Consider the following 7,182-nt stretch of genomic DNA (forward strand, 5'->3'; position numbering starts at 1 on the left):
TTTATGCTGTTTATTTTTCAAGGCTGTTTGCTGCATTCTCAGTAATGACCTTGGAGCAGTGGTGACAGCTGAAAGGGGACCAGTAGCAGCAGAAAGAAACTCAGTGCTCTGTTACGTTTGAGTAAATTATGTTATGAGTAAATTAAGTTATGTTTGAGTAAATCCCTGGAGAACTACAGACCCAGTTCTCCTTCTCCAGCATCACTGGCAGCTTCAGGATCCCACTGGCATGTAACTGCGATACACAAACCTCAGCCTCTGGATGTGCCCCACGGTGCCAGCACAGGGTTCCTGCAGTGAGGAGCAGCTCACACAACCTCCAGAATCTACAATAAAACCTCCTGCTCATGTCACCGATGGGATTCAGTCCAGGAACAGCCACAGCCTGCAAATCTGACCTCATTCCTCAATTCTTTTTAACACCAGTTGTTGGGTTTCTTAAGAGCCCTTCTCTGTCACACCCCACAATGGTTTATAAATAAGCTGTGAAAGGACATTAATAAAAAACGTGGTTTACCTTGCCCATTGTCACATAAACCAGATGGTACGAGTCCTTGGCTGGTACTGTCTGTTTGCTTTTGATACCAGCAGTTAAGATACACCTCTAAGTAGGGCAGGGCAATTTTTTCTTGGATGGTTCTCAGGTAAATTTTCTTGTTAGAGACACCAGCACCTGAATAATATTTTCAGTAATACACAGATGTGGGAATCCACAATCTGAAAATTCAGATGCTCAAAATAACAGTAATTTAGGAAGTATTCCTAGTCTATTAATATAATTAATATTATATAATAATATTTCTATCATATGCCTCAGACTTTTCAGTTACAGGACTGGCAAAAGAGAAGAAAAAGCAAGACAATTACAAAGAAATTATTGACACAGAGTAGATCTTCAAAAAGGCAACATAACTGAGCAGACCTGTGATCAGAAGTGAACAGTGAAAGTACTTGACTTTTAACAGGATTTTAATTTAGTACCAGAAAGGGTACCATACAGCAAAATTGTTCTGTGTGTATTAATGAGTTTGAGAATCTGCTGACCATTGATTCAAATTCACTTTCTAAATGAAGGTCATAGATAAAAGTCTGAACTCCTGCAACTTCAGTTGAGGTCTTCGAAGTTATAATCACATTGGTGTAAATCATGTATGTGAAATAAAGTGAGCATTGAGGATCACACTGCTGATTGTTTTTTCAAACCCTAGCCTGTCATTGCAACCACATGCACTCCCTCCCAGCTCTGCTCCTCAGGATGGAGAGAGATAGATAGATAGATAGATAGATAGATAATGTTATGTGTAGGATGTTGTGCAGTTTACAGTTTCTCCAGCTGACTCTTGAGGCAGTTGCAACAATTTATCCTGGAACGTGGACACTATGTGTAGCCTTCTCCAGTTTTTTATGACCTGTGTTTCCTTGACCTGAATTAGTGTTCATATGAAATCAACCCTGGTTCACAGATTTCTGCCCCTAGTTTGATCTTAATAGACCTGTGTCACTGACTGTATATAATAACTATTCTCTTTTTGGGTTTTTTTAATCCTAGTCAGGTTAGTGCACGCAACTGCTTACTTAAAGGCATTAATTTTGCAGGAATAATGTTAATGATAAGCATTTTTCATACTATACCTCTTATCTTTTCTTCCTGTAGAGAAAATTTGCTTCTTGACATTTAATACATTTGCTTCTAGTTATTCTCAGCAGCCTTCATTCTCAAGATTACCATCTCAAGAGGCAATACCTTTTTGTTCACTGACTTTTCCAAAGTCTGCTTTTTTCCTTATTGCAAGTCTTTCATTCTTTTTTCTTGCAACAAGATAACTCCATTTCACTTTCTGGATTTTCAAACAGTTCTTCCTTGTTTAAAAACAGAAGTAACATTTTGGCATCCTCTAGTCACTTCCTGTTTTTCCTGAGACAGAAATTGATTTCCAGTGTGCTCAGCAAACTTGATGGGCTGGTGGGGACCTGCCAGTAACATGCAGTGCTCTGAAAGAGGGAGCTGAGCTGCATCAGTGCAGCTCTCTCTGCTGCTCTGAGATCTGCTCACATTCCTTCTGGTCCTGGCTGGCCTGACCAGCTCATGGTCAAGATGTGAACCTTCACCAACATGTGAAGAGCATTTGCTCTCCAAGATGGTTTTTGTCTCTTTCTCATGAGTGATTTGTGCAGTACCCCTGATCCACTTACTCAAATTGGCAACTGTTGATCAGATCTTAAGATTACATAGTTACCAGGGAATTTTTCCTTGGAAATGTCTATCCACTGACTTCCTTCAAGGACACTGGAGACAATTTCATTGTAAATGCCTGGTTTTAGCCAAATTTGTTGATAGGCTGAATTTTTTATTTAGCACTTCAACTGCAGTTTTCAAGCCTTTAAATACCTCTTCAGAGGGAACATATGAAAGCATCAGTTCTCCCATCAGCTTTTCCCTTTTACTGAATGTCTTGGTGAACATTTGAGGATCTCTTGGTCCCTGATAGTGCATGATCAGTCCCTGGTCAACCCTGTGCCCATTTTGACTTATCTGAATAAATCTCTAAATACTGTTCAGAATTTTTGTGCTTGCCTTTCTTTCTGAAAATTCTCGGTCTCACACAGGTTCCCCAGAGTTCTGCAGAGTTGAACAGGAGTGCCAGGCACCAGTACCACTGTAAAAGCCATTTCACAGCTCATACCAACACTGTGGTCAAGGCTGGTGAAGGTTTCCATTCTGTTGGTGTAATCCACAAGCTGTGCTTCTCTGTCACACAGAAATCCAGGCATCTTCTCCAGGGAATGTTCTGCATCTACTTGCAGACAGACAAAGCATCCACTGCCCATCCATGAGGGCACACTGCTACCACAAATCCTCTACAAAAAGCTCAGCTTTGCTCAGTTCTTACCTGTTACCACTTCAGTGCTCCACTATTTCATGTGCTTCAGTAGACTGAAGATTTTCATTGCCTCTTCCATTTAGCCTCAGTTAAGACCCACCATCTGTAAACAGTTCTGTGGTTCCCTTTAGAGCAAAGACTAGCTTGGGGGTCACCAGCAATGATCTCCAGAGTAGCAGGGTTGCCAGTCCAGTTCCACACTGCTGGGTGGTGTTTCCTGCCGGGAATGATATTTCATCTCCTTTTCACCTTTCTGAATTCTCAGAGTGCCCCTGTGTCATGGCCTGGGGTGTGTCACCCACAGGAGTATGGTCCTCAGGTCTTCTGCAGGGAGTCAGTCCTGTACTTACAAAGCTAAAAAGTACCATACAATCCTTAATTCTTGTTAACTGCACAAGCTTTTAAACCCCCGTAACATAAGCTAAGCCAACCAAACTGATCAGTGAGAGTAACACATAGTTTTGCTACTGATAGTCTATTTACATGTTCAGACAGAACATTTGCCTGCCCAGCATGGCATTGTAGGGCTCAATCAGCTGCTTGTTCTAAATCCTTCATTAGTTGCACCTTCTGGACTGCTGTATTTTATTCACAATCAGTGAAAGCAGTAGGAATGCCAGTCTATGTTTGAGCTTATGAGTGCTCCCTGACCCCCCTGCTCAGTTTCCAGACAAACCCTGCAGTTGCTTTCCCTCTAACTGTAGTATTTTCTTTCATATCAGTTGGGATGCCTTTATTCCCATAAATATTCTGAAAGAAGTGGGTAGTTCCCAAATCATTAAAGGTCTTGGTGATGCATTTGAGATGGTATGTTACCACAAATCGTTGAATTCTGGATAAAGTTTTTCATACTCACATTCTATTTTTGCATTACTTGTGTTTGAGCACCATGATTAAAGCTGATTTTTTTCAGTGTGTTTGAATGGTACTGAGGTCATTGCACTTATCAATCTACTTAAAATCTAGAATCATTACTGCATTTTTAGTAACAATGATTTTCTTATGCCTTTTACAAAATCACATAGATTTCCTCCCCCTGAACGGCTATAAATCCAAATATATTTGGTTTGGTTTCTTATTTTTCTCTGGGTATCTTGCCTAAGGTTTAAAGGAGGACCTTGGCTAGCTGTCAAAGGTCCACCAAGCTACCCTGCCACTCCCCATCTCAAAAGAACAAAGGGGAAAGAATAGGGAAAAAAAAGCTCATGGGTTGAGATAAAGACAGTGACATATTCACCAATTACTGTCATGGGCAAAACAGGCTTGACTTTGGGAAATTAATTTACTTTATTGCCAATTGTAAATAGAATGGGATAGTGAGAAGCAAAGACAAAACTAAAAACATCTTCTTGACCTCATCCTCCTTCTTAGGCTCAACCTCCTTCACTCCCAGCTGGTGAACTCCTTTCCCTGAGTGGTGCAGGGCATGGGCAGTGGTGGTTTCAGTCAGTCCATAAACCTTTGTCTCTGCTGCTCCTTCCTCCTCAGGATCTCAGGTCCTGCACAAAACCTGTGTCTGCATGGGCTCCACTCCACAGGCTGCCATTCCTGCCAGGAGCCTGCTCCAGCTCCATGACTGCAGCTTCCCCCAGGGCACATCCACCTGCTCCCATGTGGGGTCCCCCATGGGCTGCAGGAGCATCTCTGCTCCCCCATGGACATCCATGGTCTGCAGGAGCATCTCTGCTCCCCCACAGGCATCCATGGGCTGCAGGGGCATCTCTGCTCCCCCATGGACATCCATGGTCTGCAGGAGCATCTCTGCTCCCCCACAGGCATCCATGGGCTGCAGGAGCATCTCTGCTCCCCCATGGATCTCCATGGTCTGCAGGAGCATCTCTGCTCCCCCATGGATCTCCATGGTCTGCAGGAGCATCTCTGCTCCCCCATGGACATCCATGGTCTGCAGGAGCATCTCTGCTCCCCCATGGATCTCCATGGTCTGCAGGAGCATCTCTGCTCCCCCACAGACATCCATGGGCTGCAGGGGCATCTCTGCTCCCCCATGGACATCCATGGTCTGCAGGAGCATCTCTGCTCCCCCATGGACCTCCATGGTCTCAGGGGCACAGCTGCCTCACCATGGGCTGCAGGGAAATCTCTGCAAGAGCAGCTGGAGCACCTCCTGCTCCTCCTTCTCCACTGACCTGGGTGTCTGCAGGGCTGTTTCCTTCTCAGTTTACTCATTCCTCTCTCACAGCTTCTGCCCAGTAATTTTTGCCATTTGTTAAATACATTATCACAGAGGCACCACCAGCATCATTGGTGGGGTTCAACTTTGGTCAGGGGAAGGTTCATTTTAGAGTCAGCTGGCCATGGCTCTGTCCAGCATGGGGCAACCCTTGGTCTCTTTTCACAAAGGATACCCCTGAAATCCCCTGACTACCAAAACCTGATCACATAAACCATATTAAGCAGTGAGATTCTGTTCAAAATATTTTGTAGGAGCTGAGGGTCCTCAATGGCATATTAAATACCATTAAATTCTGTAAGATTTGATATAAACCCTTCAAAGGAGGCATCTTTCTCTCTGTTTGGAAACCTTGTGTTGGGTGCTTCAATGTTTTTTATGCTTTAAATCATTGTAATAACAATTGGATAAATCAGTATGTATAATATTGAGGCCTACATTGTGAAATCCTGATTTTCCTTGGCGAAAGCAGTCAGCTCCATGACACAACAGGATGTGATATTAGATAGTGGGGACAATAAAGCCACCATGTAATGATGAATACACCCCACCTTGCAATGACTAGAATTTAAATAATGTCTGCAGTTATTGATTAACCCAGGTTTAGGTAGTATTTATCTTTTCCAACTGCATGCTTGTTTTATTGAAGAGCAGAGGAGTTGCACCTTCCACACTCAGGCTAAGCAAAAATGGGCAGTTCACATGTAAGTAATTATTTAATTTGGATTGCCAAGAATGCAATGATGTCCTGGTTTTATTTTTGTCAATTTTGACTTTATATGGCATTAATACAGCTGCAAGTGAAGATTTAAACTCAAAAGCTACTTTGTTGGGGAAATTTGTATGCAGCTGGTTACATTGCTTCGTAACAGTACATGAATAATGAAATTATTACTGCCACACACAAGTCCTGAGTGCTTTAAAGCTCCTTTAAACAGGGCAGCACTTTCATTTTGAGAAAAAGAAATGATGCACAGGATGTCCTGGAAAAACTAATTTTAGTTAGTTTAGAAAATTTGTGTTGGAACATTCTGAACACTAAAATAATTCCCTAAAGAAATATGAAAAACTTCCTGTCTCAAAGGCCAATACTTTCAAAATTTGGGTGTTTCTCACAGAACAATAGGGACAGGAGTAATTTAAAAGTGTAGTATTTACAGAATGTCCCAATTAAAATCCAATGTGGGGATTTACTGCATCAAATTACTGTATGAGGTTTGACTGAGACAATTTTTGGTAACATTTGTCTGCATGAAGACATTTAATATCAAAATGACTTGATTGACACGAACTTTTGTGTGACAGCTCTGAATAATTAGTTCCTCTGCAAGTTAAGTAGCTTGTGCTGAGGAAGATGGGGGTCTTATCTCCAATTTTGAAACTAGTGGATAAAAACAATATTTATTCAGCAGTGCATTTTCTCCTTGAATGCAGAATTCATGCAGTTTTGCAGTATGTATCTATAGAAGACAGCCTGCCTGCAGATACAGGCCAAAGTGAGTTTCTGTAAGGTTTATATTATCATGTAACTATTTCTTAAATCCAAATTCAGCAAGGCCTGGAGACATGCCAAGGTTCTGATGCTTTTGGATCAGCTCCCCAGGATGCTTTCTTTGGCAGAGTGATCAAGACACCCCATGCCCTGCATACACCCCATTTGCATAAAGTTCCAGCTACAGATCCAAGGAGCTTTTTGTCTCCCTGTGAATGGGATGTTGGTCCCATCTCCACACCATCTTTTTGCAGTCTGGCTGTTTGCTAAGGGGAGAGGAGTGAGCAGATCAGCAGCACTGCCTGTGTCCAGCAGTTCCAGCTGTGCCCAGGAGACACAGCCAAGGAGGCTCCTGCTGCACAGGACACATACACACATCATAGGGCTGTCAGCAGGCATCTCGCATCTCCTGGGGGTCCTGGAGAGCCTTTCACATGGAATGCAGTGCAGGGCAAACATATTCCATTCACATTGTGACTGTCCAGAGGGGGTGTATCCGTGGCAGGGGTGATCACAGCACTGCAGCTCAGGCAGCTGTTGCAGGTGTGTGAGTGAGCTCCGTGCTGGATTGGGTGGTTTGGATGTGGGTGCAGGACCCCACAGTTGTGCTGCAGGCT

Source organism: Melozone crissalis, unplaced genomic scaffold, assembly GCF_028551555.1.
Source record: "Melozone crissalis strain CALT ecotype California unplaced genomic scaffold, PUWL_Pcris_2 ptg000002l_1, whole genome shotgun sequence".
Taxonomy (NCBI): Eukaryota; Metazoa; Chordata; class Aves; order Passeriformes; family Passerellidae; genus Melozone; species Melozone crissalis.